We start from the raw sequence: 15,220 nt of genomic DNA on the forward strand, positions 1-15,220 counted from the left end.
GGCTCTTCCACTTCGATTTTATTTTCTTTGCTGGTTCCATTTCGCCTCTGGCAATCTCTTAGGCAAAGGAGGCTCTTCTACTTCGATTTTATTTTCTTTGCTGGTGACGTACCATGTGTTTTCATTTTATTACCGCCCATTTGAAAAATTGCCTGTACTTGTTCTTTGCACATTTTTAAATTTTCCTTTTGGACCATGTCTCTCTTTATTGGGGGGTGGGGGGGGCACACCCACAACGTGCAGAAGTTCCTGGGCCAGGGATCGAACCTGAGCCACCGCCGTGACAACACCGGATCCTTCACCTGCTGGACCCAAAGGGGACTGCCGTGTGTCTTTCTCATGTTCCAGCGCTTTTTGCGCTAAGGGTTTTGCCCCCTTCCGTTGTGTACTGCGTTGATTTTTCAGTTTGCCATTTTTTCTTTCAACTTTGGATTTAGCTTTTTGTCGCTTTTGTTTGAGATGTGCACATTTTGAATTCGGAGGAAGCCAGATATGGCAAGTTTCTTTTAAGGTTTCTGGCTCTGGGGTAAGGCCCAGGATAGCTCTTACTGCACTGAGCTGCCATAAGCTTTCAGTGATTTCACGGTGAAATTTCAAAATAAGGACAACTGGGGACATGGAGGGCCGTGAGTTTCAGATTCCGTGCAGCTCAGAAGCCCAAGGGGCTTTGTTTCCCCTGAATCAGCCTCCTGACTGCAAGTTCAAGGTCTCCCAGGACCAGCCCACAGGCGGCCCTTCCTGTTCATGTGATGAATGCTTCTGCCACCGGCCGGGAGGCGGGCGCCCTTCCCCAAAGCAGGGCCCCAGCATCGCTGCTCAGCCCAGGCCTGGCCCCTAGGATGACCAGCAGCAGCTCTGCCGGCCCCGGGGTGGGTGGGCGGGGGGGGGGGGGAGCTGTGAGGAGTGGGGGCAGGGACAAGAGCAGTGGCCTGGCTTCCAGACGGGCCCTGGGGCCCCATGGGGCCACTGCTGCCCTCTGGCCTCCATTTGCCCTTGGGTCAAGGGCACAGAGAATCCTGGGGACCTTTGCTGTTCCCCTCTGCGTGCATGAGGAGCAGGGAGATGGGGGTGGGGGGTGTGGGGGCAGCTGGGGCAGAGTCAGCAGAGCAACAGGGGCCCCTCGATCTGGTCTGTTTTCTCTAAAAGAGTTACTGCTGCTCCCATCATTAAAGAAGCTCTAATGAAAGGCGGCACCGTTTCCCTGGCACGTGGGGAAGTTCCACAGTCCCTGGGGGCTGTGGGATGCGGGCAGCCGAGCCAGCTGACAGAGGATAAAGGACCGTGTCCCCGCTGCGTCTGGGCAATGGGGCGGGGGGGGGGCATCGACCCCGCCCCGTGGACTGGGTGCTGCTGAGGCTGTGGTCACACAGTCCTCGCTCGAAGGCGAAATTCTCCAAAGACGATTCTTCACTTAAAGCAACAGCCCTCCCGACGCAGCTGTGAGCAGGGGCAGTGATGCCAGCGAGGACACCCGGGCCCTGAGCCTCTGCTGGAGAGGGCGGTGGGGTCCGTGCCAGGTGGCAGCAGGTGGGAGCGGGTCCCGGAGAGCCTCAGCCAGGCTACTCTCACAGGCGACCACTGGGTGGCCGTGACCTGTCCAGCAGAACGGGTCCACAGAGTGTCATTTCTCCCCTGGATGTGCCAGCAACCGCTAGCAGTGGGACGCCCTCAGGGGAGTGGCCGGGGAGGGCGCCCAGGAGACATGGCAGTGTTCCCCTGACTTCTTTATTCTGTTTCAGCTTTAAAATCCTGAGCATTGCTCTCACACAGGTGCAAAAGGCAGCTCACAGCACGTGTCGAATGGAAACGCGTGATTGCTCTTGCGTGTGGATGTGGCCCCCTTGCGTGTCACCCAGACCAGGCGCAGGTCACTCTGCCTTTTCCGTTCAGTCTTTGGAAATCCTCTGTCTGTGAAACCACTAAAAATTTTTTTTTTTTAAATGTAATGGCCATTCACATGGCACAGGGAAGTTCCTGGACCAGGGATTGAATCCGAGCTGCAGCTGTGACCTACACTGCAGCTGTGGCCACGCCAGACCCTTTAACCCACTGCACTGGTTGGGGATTGATCCCATGTCTCCACAGCGACCCGAGCCACTGCAGTTGGATTCTTCTTCTTCTTTTGTCTTTTTGGCAGCACTTGCAGCATATGGAGGTTCCCAGGCTAGGGGTTGAATTGGAGCTGTAGCCACCAGCCTATGCCACAGACACAGAAACTCGGGATCCGAGCCGCATCTTCGACCTACACCACAGCTCATGGCAACGCTGGATCCTTAACCCACTCAGTGAGGCCAGGGATCGAACCTGCATCCTCATGGATACTGGTCAGGTTCATTAACCAGTGAGCCACGACGGGAACTCCCTGCCATTGGATTCTTAACCCACTGCACCATGGCAGAAACTTGCAAAACCATTTTTAATTAATTTTATGGCTGTTCCTGTGGCATGTGCAAGTTCCCAGGCCAGGTACTGAATTGGAGCCACAGCCCCGACCTGCACCACAGCTGCAGCAACACCGGATCCATCACCCCAGAGCTGGGCTGGGGATTGAACCCACATATCTGAAGCAACCCGAGCCAGTGCAGTTGGATCCTTAAACACCGCGCCACTGCAGGAACTCCTGCAAAACCAGTTGTTAAAATCTTTCACCTCAGAAAGGACTTTTATGTGCCTATTTCTGGAGTGTCGGGCTCTTAGGATTTTCCTGGTATGAACCTCACCTGACGTATTCTTTCCTGTTCTGGGGACGACTTGATGTTAAGATTGTTTATAAAGCAGCTTGAACCACGGCAGAAAATAAGCCTTGTAGACGACACCCGTGCGCCTCACGGACAGAAAAGAAAGACGTGTCACCTCTCACTTAGTCACGGAAGGAGGGGTGGTTTCCGCGTCAGGATTTGAGAGAAAGAGGATTTCCTGTCTGGGAGTCTTTGCAGAAGATAAATTGGACGAAGGCCCTTCTTATTCGTTTGCTCTCCTCCCTCCCTGAAGGGTCTGGGGGCTCCGCCGGGGGTGGGGGGGTGGCTTCACAGGCAGGAAAATGTACTGAGCAAAGGCCAAGCACCCTGGGATGGCAGACATGGGGCGTCTGGTCCCAGATGCGTGGACGGGGGTCAGGCTGGGGGCGCTCACGCAGGATGGGGCGGGGACAGGTGGCTGTGAGGTGGGGGCAGTGAAGGCGGGTAGGGGGACCCTCGGATCGTCCCGTTGAGGGAAGTGAACTTTATGCCCCCTGCAGAGGCCACTGGACGTGGGCTGCCCCTGGGGAGGAGGGGACGGCCAGGGGGGTCCTTTAGGTGGAGGCGTGGCCGGCAGGGGTATCGGCTGTGGTCAGTGCAGACCACATGCCTGGTGCCTCTGGCCTGAAGGGGTCTGAACGGCTGCCCTGAATCCACCACACACCATCCAGGACTTCAGCCTTTGGCAGCAGCTGCTCAGCTCCTACACTTCAGAAATGCCTTCACCGAGTTCCCGTTGTGGCTCAGCAGTGACGACCCCGGCTAGTATCCACGAGGATGCAGGTTCGATCCCTGGCCTCGCTCAGCTCGATCCGGTGTTGCTGTGAGCTGTGCTGTGGGTCACAGACGTGGCTCTGATCCCACCTTGCTGTGGCTGCGTTGTAGGCTCCAGCTGTGGGTCTGATTGGACCCCTTGCCTGGGAACCTCCATGTGCCGCAGGTGCAGCCCTAAAAAGCAAAAAAAAAAAGCCTTTGGCAGCTCTCCACCATATTTCAGGCAAAGAATTAGTTATAAATTTTTCTTGGAAACTTTAGCTCCGCTGCATTCAGTGGAAGAGCCTGCTGAAATTTTTCAGGAAATGATAAGATGATGAAACTTAGATATAAAAACCTGAATCGGAATTTTAACAGAATTAAAATGATGGCGGATGTGGTGAAGGAAAGAGATTCTGGCAGGACCTGTCCTGGGGACGCGGCCGCGCTCCTGGGGATAAATGGGTGCAGAGGAGACAGTTCACGCTTCCGTCACCCGCATTGCCCCCCATCCATAGAAGCGATTCTACCTCAGGTCTTCTTGGGCTGAGAGGAGCCTGCTGCACGGTAATGAATCCGACGGGTATCCGTGAGGACGCAGGTTCGATCCCTGGCTTCGACCTACACCCCAGCTTACAGCAACGCCTGATCCTTAACCCACAGAGCAAGGCCAGGGAATGAACCTGCGTCCTCGTGGATGCTAGTCGGATTCGTTTCCACTGCGCCACGACGGGAACTCCTGAAGCCACCTTGGAAACCCTCTCTCCACACACAGTAGAAGCCTGCGTGTGTTCCGTTTTGCTCGGCATCATTAAAAGGTGCTCAGGGACCCGAGTTTGAGCGCGGGAAGCAGGCTCTGAAGCGGATCCTCCAGGTGGGGACAAGGAGGCAGCAGCGGTTGGGCCCTGATGGGTCCCTGACCGCCGTTACCCGCAGCTTCTGTCACCAAGGATAGGAAGGTCCAGGAGGGCCAGGCCAGCCCCCTGGCTAAGATGCCCCCTGCGCCCCGGGAGCCTGGAACAGAACGTGCTGGCACAGACTGAGGTCTCCAGGGCTGGAGGGGCCTCAGGGGCATGTGGTAACAGCCCCAGTCCAATACCAGCCTGGACTCCCCCCTGCCAACTGGACACGGGACTCTATCTAAAACCTCGGAGGAGGAGCTCCGGTTGTGGTGCAGTGGAAACGAATCCGACTAGGAACCATGAGGACGTGGGTTCGATCTGAGTTCGATCCCTGGCCTCGCTCAGTGGGTTAAGGATCTGGCGTTGCCATGAACTGCGGTGTAGGTCACAGACGCGGCTTGGATCTGGCGTTGCTGTGGCTGCGGTGTGGGCTGGCGGCTGTGACTCCTATTAGATCCCTAGCCTGGGAACCTCCGTATGCCGTGAGTGTGGCCACTAAAAAAAGCAGAAAAGAAAACAAAAAAACCTCGGAGGAGAGACCCAGGCCTTTAACGGGGACGCCCAAGCGAGAAAGTACCTTGAACCGGTGGTTTCTGCTGTGGGTCTTCCTTGTATCTCTGGCTGAACCCGGGGAAAGAGCCGAGCTTCGTCACGCCCAAGGCTGGTCTTAATATCAGGGGGGCTGCCTGCCCCCCTCCCCGGGCCTCTGGGACCGGGAACGGAGGAGAGAACGTTGGTGATTGCAAACGGACGGAGCTGCTGGGGACATTTTCCTGAAGAATCCAGAGCCGTCTGAGAACCCGGTGGCGGAGAAGTCACTTCTGGAGAAACGTCCAAGCCCAGAACGTGTCTCTGTGCTCGAGGTTCTGGTGAGAAGCCGGGGCCTCTCCTGGGGCTGCCCCGCCTGGGGGCCTGCAGGCGCTAGGCTTTAAGGACAGGCCAGCAGCAGACGCAGCTTCATTCCTGATGCCCTGCGCCCCCAACCCCTCCGCCCGGGGCCCCTGCCCATCTTGGCAAAAATGGTCAAATTTCGCGTGTAGGTTGTAGTATCATCACTGCTGCAGCTTCTAGTGTTCTTACCCCTGCTATTGGGACTTAGGTGGGAACCTCAAATGGACAGAAGAACCTTGACCTTTGCACCCAAGACCTTGATCTGCGGGGATGGGTTTCACTTGAGGGTCTACTCTGGTTATGGAGCCAGATCTCAGGGGACACCCCCCCCCCGCCCACCCGCTGCCTCCCTGCCTGGACCTGGAAGCCCCCTCTTGGTCCTCTGCCTTGAGGGAGGCAGAGTGGCTGAACCCCGTCCCTGGCGAGATGGGCTACAGGTGCCCTCCTGCTGGCCGCTCCCCCCCAAATGCAGTGAAACTGGAAGAAAAGTTTCAGCCCTTTGTGCACAGTGTGGCATTTCTAAAAAACCCAACTGTGACGTTTGGAAGGTAACGGGGACCAGCTCCTTGTCTTGAAGCCAAGCGGATGAGAGGGCAGAACTCAGCACCTTTCCCAAGGGAGCTGTGCTGCTGGGTACCCAGGCGCTGGGTACCCAGGTGCCACATGAAGGAGGTCTATTATTATTATTATTATTAGAAGATTCCATTTTGCAACCCCTGGGAAATTGATGTTTGTAGGGATGGCAGCCCCTAACCCCTGAAAGCGACGGTCAGGCCATCCTGTGCCCTGAAGAACACGCAGCCCCAAAGGGACACGGAGACTTAGGGACAGAGCCCCAGCTGGACAGGGGAACCCGCTGGACAGGGGTGGCTGGCGGCGCGCAGGCAGGACCCAGTGCCGGGAAGCTGGCAGGGCGATGGGTCTTCCCCAGACCAGCTGAGCAGACGAGGCAGGGCTGGGGTGGGCCTGGCCCATTACCCCCTCCCTTGCCAAGGATGCTGGGGGTCCCCTCTGATCTTCCCCAAAAGCACCTGGTGGTGCTCCCCGCAGCCTGTGCTGTGGCCCCCAGGAACTTCTCACTCAGACTTGCACACGCAGCCGGCCACAGCCCCCCGCTTCCCTAACTCGGCACCCTCCCCTCACCCCCCCCAACCACCCCCCCCATACTGGTTGTGGCTGCAGCCACTTCTGCTTCAGGGGAGCTGGCCTGGGCTGCAGCATTCTGAATTCCCGTCCCTGGAGATTTCAGGGTGGCAGTTCGCCCAAATCTCAGTTCTCCAGGGGTCCAGAAGAAGAGTCACTGGCTTTGTGCAGCTTTTCCTTGTTCGGGGGGGGGGGCGACGCCTCCCAGACCTTTTCTCACGGGAGCCGAGACAGGACGTGTCCACTCTGCAGCTCTTTCTATGCGCTTTCTGGATTGCTCTCTGACTTTTTGGCGTTTCCTGGCCTCTCCTTCCCCTGCACGTTGGCTCCTCCTGGCTGGCTTCTGAAGACCAGATGGGGCTCTGAACCCAGGATGTGCCGCCCGCCCCCCGCCCCCCCAGACTCTGCTGCTGGGTTGAAGTTTGGGGCTTTTGCTGAGGGGGGTCACTTGCATGTGGGGGAGGGCTTCACCGACCGTCCGGGAGGCCCCTCCTCTTACAGGGAGGGTCGTGGCCACCAAGGTGGACTAAACCAGGGTCCTAACTTGGGTCTGTGCACACACCTGCCACGCCCTGCATGGTCAGAGTCGTGGTCGCCGTCCACAAAATTGTGACTTCTATTTCACAAGGGCAAATTTCCCAAGCTGGGAAATAATCGGGTTTGCTTTGAAAGTCAAGGACACTTGCCATCCAAAGGGCTGAGAGTCCCTCGCTGGGAACGTCTTGTGTGCTGGGTGCCCAGTGGACAGGCATCGTCTGCCGTCCCAACCCGAGCCTCAGCCCGAGACATCCTGCCCCCCCCCGCTCCAACCCCCCGGGGGGCAGCAGCGACTTGGCCAGTTGACCTTGATCTGATCAGGTGGCTCCCGGGGCTTAGTGTGTCCTGTCTCAGCTCCGGCCATAGCTGTGTGCAGTCCTCCTGCAGAGTTCCTAAGCTGCGGCCAGCCTGTCCTTTGGGGCCCCCCTGGACCAGCTCAAACCACCCTTTTTTTTACCCCTCCCCCAGAGTGGGTTCCAGGGGCAGGTGGATGGAAGTGTCCAGCAGGAGTTGGGACTCTCTAGACTCTGGAAGGAAAACCCACAGGCGTGGGCAGGGCCACGGGGCAGGGGGCACCCAGGCTCCGAGGACACATCCTCCGCCTCCACCCGGGAGACCGGGGGTGCCTGGCTGAGCCAGAGTGCCATCCAAAAGGCAGCTAAAAGGCCAGGCAGCCGGGGTCTGTAAGGACATCTATAGTGATCAAGAGACACTGGACCCACGCTGCATCTGCGACCTACACCACAGCTCTCGGCAACACTGGATCCTTAACACACTGAGTGGGGCCAGGGATTCAACCAACCTCCTCAGGGATACTGGTCAGGTTCTTAAGCCACCGAGCCACAGCGGGAGCTCCCTACATTGCTTTTCATGTTTGGGAAGAGTAAATCCAGCTAGCCAGCAATGTCGTGTGTTCCTGCCCCTGAGCCTCTCCCAGGGCCCCAAGGCCATGCCCCAGAGAAGGCATCTTTCTAGGGAGGGGACGATTTCATCTTCTGATGAAAGCTAAATAAGGACAAAAATCCCTCCTCCCTTTGGGAAGGTGGAGCTGGGATAAAAATGGAGGGCTGCGAGGAGTTCCTGTCGTGGCGCAGCGGAAACGAATCCTACTAGGAACCATGAGGTTGCAGGTTCGATCCCTGGCCTCGCTCCGTGGGCTAAGGATCCGGTATTGCTGTGAGCTGTGGTGCAGGTTGCAGATGCAGCTTGGATCTGGTGTGGATGTGGCTGTGGCTGGGGTGTACGCTGGCAGTTGTAGCTCTGATTCGACCCCTAGCCTGGGAACCTCCATATGCTGCAGGTGCGGCCCTAAAAAGACAAAAAAAAAAAAAAAAAAGACAAAATTAAGGACTATGACCCCAAAACCCCACCTTCCCAATGAATATTCCTCTCATGCAATTGGGTGCCCCTTGTAACTGTGCACCAGAGAAACGCAGGGCGGCCCCTCGCCTCTCTGCCCGCCTCTCTTTAAGGGGTGTGTTTCTCACTTAAATAGATGCTCACTTTCCTGTCGCAATTTCTGGCACAGTTCTGATTTCCTTTTGCGCTGAGATAAGCGCCTTCCCTTTGGAGACACCACCATCACCCAAAATTGTCGATAACTGTCTTCCGTGCATAAAAAAGTACCACGTTGGAAGATGAGCATGAAGCAGCCAACTATTTTTTAAATAGATGAGTTGATGTATTTTTTCCCTCTTTTTAGGGCTGCACCCGCGGCCTATGGAGGTTCCCAGGCTAGGGGTCAAATTGGAGCTACAGCCGCCAGCCTACGCCAGAGCCACAGCCACGCCAGATCCGAGCTGCATCTGTGACCTACACCACAGCTCACGGCAACGCCTGATCCTTAACCCACGGAGCAAGGCCAGGGATTGAACCCACAACCTCATGGTTCCTAGTTGGACTCGTTAACCACTGCGCCACGACGGGAACACCTGCCAATGCTTCTTATTGTCGGGCCTTTTATGTGCACTCGTCTGATGGACGGCAGATGTTTGCTCATTACCGGTTTTGTGTTCACTGCTGTGATTGCCAGAGAAGTGGAGCTTTTTTTCCCCCGTGTGGTCAGTGGTCCCTGGACACACTCCGTGTGGGTGTACGTGTTCCGGTCTCTTGCCCATTTTTCCATGGTGTGAAAAACGGTTTTCTCACTGAATTGTGAAGTGTTATTAAGTCATCTGGAAACGACTCCTGTTTGGTTCCACACACGGAACCTCTTTCATGCTGCTCGCCAGCTTAGCCTCCCATTCTCTGTCTGACTGTTGTGGGGACGTCGAGGGCATGGAGGTGACAGGGAGGCAGCTGCCGCGGGAGGATTTCCTTGTGCAAGCGTCCTGCTCGCCGGGTCTGCGCCCTCCAGAAGGGGTTCTTGGCCAAGTGACACAGAGAACCCTCCCCACGCGGGAAGGAAGCCCTGGGTTTCTTGAGGGCTTGGAAGGGCCCTGATCTAAGAGATCCCCTCTGAGCCAGGGGTGCTGGACAGGAGGGGCACGGCCTCCCAGGGGACACGTGGCCAAATCTGGGGACACCACGGGTTGTCACAGTGGGGGGTGGCCTGTCGAGGGTGGAGGCCTGGTGATGCTCCACCTCCCACAGCGGGCACCCGGGCTGTGGCCCTGCGACTCCCGGGGCCATCGGTCAGTCGTGCCAGGGCCACAGGGAAGTGTGTCTCAGAGGAGTCTGTCAGGAAGAGGGAGCGGGAATCCAAGATCCGGCAGAAAATAACGCGGGAGGTTTTACGACTTCACGTAAAAATCTGTCTTTAATAAAAAGACACTACCCTCTACACTGTTGGTGGGAAAAATGCTGGTACAACCACTATGGAAAACAGTATGGAGGTTCCTCAGAAAACTAAATACAGAACCACCATACGACCCAGCAATCCCACTCCGGGGCATCTATCTGGACAGAACTACAATTCGAAAAGATCCAAGCACCCCTGGGTTCATGGCAGCTCCATTCACCACAGCCGGGACTTGGAAGCAACCTCCCTGCCCCTCGACCGAGGAATGGATCAAGACGACGTGGTACATACACACAATGGAATATTACTCAGCCATAAAAAAGAACAAAATTATGCCATTTGCAGCAACATGGAGGCAACGAGTCTCAAACGAAGTGAAATACGTCAGAGAGAGAGACCAATACCGTAGGATATCCTTTCTGTGTGAATTCTAAAATCCGGCACAAGCGATCCTATGTACAGAACGGAAACAGACTCAGAGAAGAGACTCGTGGTTGCCAAGCCGGAGGAGGAGGGAGTGGGAGGGACGGGGAGTTTGGGGTTCGGAGGTGCAAATGACTCCACTGAGAATGGACGGGTGATGAGGTCCTGCTGTGCTGCCCGGGGACCTCTCTCCAGTCTCCTGGGCTAAAGCAAGATGGGAAGAAACGTGAAGACACGGAGGTGTGTGTGTACCACCAAGCCACTTTGTCATACAACAGAAATTAGCAGGGCATTGTCAATCAACTAAACTGTAATAAACAGCAAACCTGTCTCCCGCAAAGGGCAGAGCTCCCCCCGCACCTGACTTCGCCCCTGGAGTTCGCCCCTGCGGCTCTATCGTGATTGATTTCAGGCACCCGGAGAATTAATTGGTTTAAATGCTCGAAGCTAAAGGCAGGTGTCTGTTGATGGATGTTCCCGTCTGCGCAGCGGAGACACTCGGTAAATATTTGTAGAATGAGCACAAGAACGGGAGGCCAGCTGGGCCGGGAGGCAGAGGGAGGTGCGGAAGGACCAGCCTGGCAGCCGGGGAGCTGCGGCTCGTCCTGGAAGCTGGAGCACGGTTTCTGGGTGGCAGCATTGGCCTGGTCCTCAGCCAGGTGCCCCGGGGAAGCCTGGGGCCAGCCTTAGGGCCCAGGCCACCTTAGTGCCACACCCAGGGCCCCTCCCCGAGGAGTGAGAAACAGCCTCTGGGTTCAGCGCCCTCCCAGGGCCCTCTCCAGCTTCACAGAGATAACTAAAGATGCTCTTGGGAGTAGCAATTTTTATATTCCAGTGCAAATAGGGCCCTGTATTAGATGTCTTTGCAGAAGGCCTGTCTGCCTTCCTCACGGAACGGGGCTAACAAAGGGATAGTTCTGGAAGTGGCCCGGGAACGTCCGCATGCCATGAGTGTAGCCAAAGGAAAAAAAAAAGTAAAAAATAAGTTCCCTTAAAAAAGGAAATTGAGGGAGTTCCCTTGGTGGCTTGGCAGTTAATGAACCTGACTAGGATCTGTGAGGACGCGGGTTCAATCCCTTCACTCACTCAGTGGGTTAAGGGTCCGGCGTTGCTGTGAGCTGTGGGGTAGGTTGCAAACATGGCTCGGATCTGGCGTGGCTGTGGCTGTGGTGCGGGCTGGTAGCTGCATCTCCGATTCGACCCCTCGCCTGGGAACCTCCATATGCCAAGGGTGCAGCCCTGAAAAGCGGGGAAAAAAAAAAAAAAAAAAAAGCGGGTGGTACTTCTGCCATCTGCCTGGGCTTCGAAAACCTCTCTGGGTCCAGCCTGGGGCTGCCTTGGCCCCGTTGGCACCTGCCCTTCTGGGCTAAGCTGGTTTGGGTTGTGTTTCTGCCCCTGGCAATGGAAGCTTCTGGAGAACAGAGCGTCCCAGTGGGTCCATGCTCAGAGCACTGCTGCTCACCAGGACTTTGCACAGTGAGCTCAGATGTCCGCAAAACCTGAGCTTCGGGGTAGAAATGACACGCATTTGAGGTGGTTCAAACTGGGACCCACGAGGCAGCCAGCCCTCAACAACCTCTCCTGCAGATCTGGTTACCAATTTCCGTGAAACACACCACCTCAACCTAAACTGGGTGAGACTAAACAGTCGTGGATGCTCACCACGGCGGGCCCTGGGGTCAGGAACCGGGGCTGGCTGCAGTGGTTTGGCTTTGCCTCTGTTCCACGCTGTCTGCGCCCTGCTGGAAGGTGCCAGTGCGGGAGGTGCCAGGGATGCTGAAGCCTGGGCTCCGACGCAGCTGCTGACCAGAGGGCCTGCCCGCGGCCTGTTCCCTTGGCTTGGGCTTCAGTTTGGAGAGGGCGCCTCTCACGGGGAAGGTCCAGGGAGCTGGCCTTCCAGCACTGCGCTGCACGGCCTCTGAGCAAGGATGCCCCGCTCTCCCCGCTGTCCTCTGTAGAGGAGCTGCCACAGCCCGCAGAGCTTCAAGGAGGCCACAGTGACCCCACCTCTCAGCGGGAAGAGGGTCAGTGGCTTTGGGGCCAGGTTTTAAGCTGCCACCAGAGTCCCTAAGACCTCTCTCCTCCAGGCCGGAACACAGCCTCACGCACGCGTTTCTGACGCAGGCCCACACTTCTGTCCCCGGTCTGGGGTGTGAGGGGTAAACAGTACGACCCAGCGTCCCCCAGGAAACCCAGGCGGGGCTCCCCGGATTCTAAACCACCCCAGGCTCCACCACTGGGATCAGAGTGCCCTGCAAACAAATTGATGGGAAATTCACATAACATAAAAGGAATCATTTTTCTTTTTTTGGCTGCACCCCATGCACGCAGAAATTCCTGGGCCAGGGAGCGAACCCATGCCATAGTAACGACCTGAGCCACAACAGTGACAATGCTGGATCCATCAGGGAACTCCCACAACATGAACCTTTAAAAAAATATATATATAAAATAAATATATACATAAAATATATATATATATTTTGTCTTTTTGTCTTTTTAGGGCTGCACCTGTGGCATATGGAGGTTCCCAGGCTAGGGGTCAAATCAGAGCTGTAGCCACTGGCCTACACCACAGCCAAAGCAACGCCAGATCTGAGCCGTGTCTGTGACCTACACCACAGCTCACGGCCACGTCGGATCCTTAACCCACTGAGCGAGGCCAGGGATCGAATGTGCAACCCCCAGGTTCCTAGTTGGGGTTGTGTCTGCTGTGCCCCGACAGGAACAACTCCTTAAATATATTTTTTAATTTTTTTTTTTTTTAGGCCTGCACCCGTGGCATATGGAGGTTCCCAAGCTAGGGGTCTGATTGGAGCTACAGCTGCTGCCTACACCACAGCCACGCAACCCGGGGTCCAAGCCATGTCTGCGACCTACACGGCAGCTCATGGCAACGCCGAATCTTTAGTGAGGCCAGGAATTGAACCTGCATCCTCACGGATACTAGTTGGATTCGTTTCCACTGAGCCATGATGGGAACTCCCACTATCAGATTCTTAACCCTCTGAGCTACAGCGGGACCTCCCTGGACCGTTTGAAACCACGTTTCGGTGGCATTTCTCACACTCACAGTGCTGTAAACTCCCTCCCTGCCTCCTTCTGAAACAGCCACCGCCGCCGATGGTCTTTTCATCACTCCCATCCCCCCGCCACCTCTCCTTTCTGTCTCTGTGGCTTTTTGCTTATTCTGGACATTTCGCCCAAAGGGCATCTTGTCACCCGGGACCTCTCCTGTCACCGAGGTTTTGAGGTTCGTCCTTGGAGCTCATAGAAGAATGCTGTTCCTTTCCAAGCCTGAGCAAGCGTCCCAAACGTGGCTGGACCAGATTTTGCTTCTCTGCTCATCCGGGGAGGGACATGGGGCTAGTGCCATGTTTTGGTGGTCGTGAATAGTGCTGCTCTCACTGGAAGTTTTGGTTTGAATGTGCTTATTGATTTATTTTTTTTTGTTTTGGCCACGCCCAGGCCACGTGGAAGTTCCAGGGCCAGAGATGGAACCCCTGCCGCAGCAGCTACCTGAGCCACAGCGGTGACAATGACGGATCCTTAACCTGCTGGGCGCCAGGGAGCTCCCGCTTGAATGTGATTTCAATTCTTTGGGGGAAAGAATTAAAAAAAGAGAGAAGCCAGTCGTCAGCGCAGGGAATGGCCGTGAAGGGGGGTATTTTTGAGCAGCCCGCGTGAGCCCAGTGCTGGCCCGGCCTCTCAGAGAAAAGGCGGGCAGCCAGACCCTCCCCTGCCACCCCAGGGCCCCTTTTGTGGGGAAAGGATCCTAGAACCTCCTGCGAAATCTCCCAAGACATCCGTTCGGTTTGGCAGGAGGTGCCCAGGGAAACCGAGGCCCAAGTTCCATGCCCGCAGTACGCTGGCCCCGAGGGGTGGGGCCGGGACAGCATGGACAGAGCGGCCGGTCAGCGTGACCTGGGCCGTCCCAGGTCTCCTCCTGGGGGACCTCGGGCCCCTCTACGGGGAGTCACGGAAACTGAGGCTCCATCACCCAAGAGGCCGCTGTCGGGACCCTCACGGGAGCAGGAAGGGCCCTTGTAGGGAGGGGCCTCCTACCTGCCTGCTGTCCGCTCTGAATCCAGGGGACCCTGTGGCCTGGGAGGGGGGCGCGCTGGTGGCCCCATGGCCTGGCTGCTCAAGAGGCTCAGGGGAGCCTGGTCGGAGTTGTGGAGCTGCTCAGGAGCTGAGTCGCTGAGGCTGGGGGGCTGCTGGGCCCACGCTCAGGCCTTGGCTTTGCCAAGGGTAGGAGGGTGCCAGGGTCCAGCTGTGCGTCCACGGCGTCTCTCCCAGACACCCACGGAGGGGCTGGGGTGTGGGATGGTGGCAGGAGCCTTCGTGCGCTTCAGCGTCTGTGTCTCCCTGCTGGGGACGGACTCGGGTCCCCAGTATTCGCACGCCAAAGCCCTCGCCCCTGTGGGGCTGTGTGCGGAGACGGGGCCTTTGGGGATATAAGTGAGGTCATGGGGGGGAGTCCTGACCCCGCAGGGCTGGAGCTCTGAGGAGAAGAGAGACGCCAGTGCCTCTCTGCACGAGGAAGGGTGGTGGTGGAGGACACGGAGAGGGGCCGCCTGCTTCCGGGAATCAAGGACCCACCCGACACCCTCCGACCGGCCCCCGGCCCGGGACGCCGGCCCCCAGGACTGTGAGAAGATCAGCGCCTGTGGCTTCAGCCCTGGTCTGTGGCTGCCCGAGCGGGTGAACACTCCTGCCTTCTTCCAGAAACTTCCTCTCCTAGCTGGGAGAGCCCTGGGCCAGCTTAGGGGGTCTCCCTGAAGCCAAGCAGGACCCCACCCCCCCTCCGGGGCTGGGTGACCGAGGCGAGGGTCAGGTTCCCTATTGGACGTGGGATGTTTTGTTCCTTGTATTTTTCCATTCATTTCGATTTTAAAATTACGTTAAATATTAAAAAAAAATCTTGATGACTGTGTTTTCTGGTGCCCCTTCATTAAGTCTGTGTCTCACTGGCCTCAACTGATTCCCAGCCCCATCTCTGATGTTTTTGGTAAACTGAGTAGGTCCAGGCGGCTCTTGTTCTTTCTGATTTTTTTGTTTATTCTTCTTCTTCTTTTTTTTTTTTCCTTAGG

The sequence above is a fragment of the Sus scrofa genome, unplaced genomic scaffold (assembly GCF_000003025.6).
Source record: "Sus scrofa isolate TJ Tabasco breed Duroc unplaced genomic scaffold, Sscrofa11.1 Contig1206, whole genome shotgun sequence".
NCBI classification, from domain to species: domain Eukaryota; kingdom Metazoa; phylum Chordata; class Mammalia; order Artiodactyla; family Suidae; genus Sus; species Sus scrofa.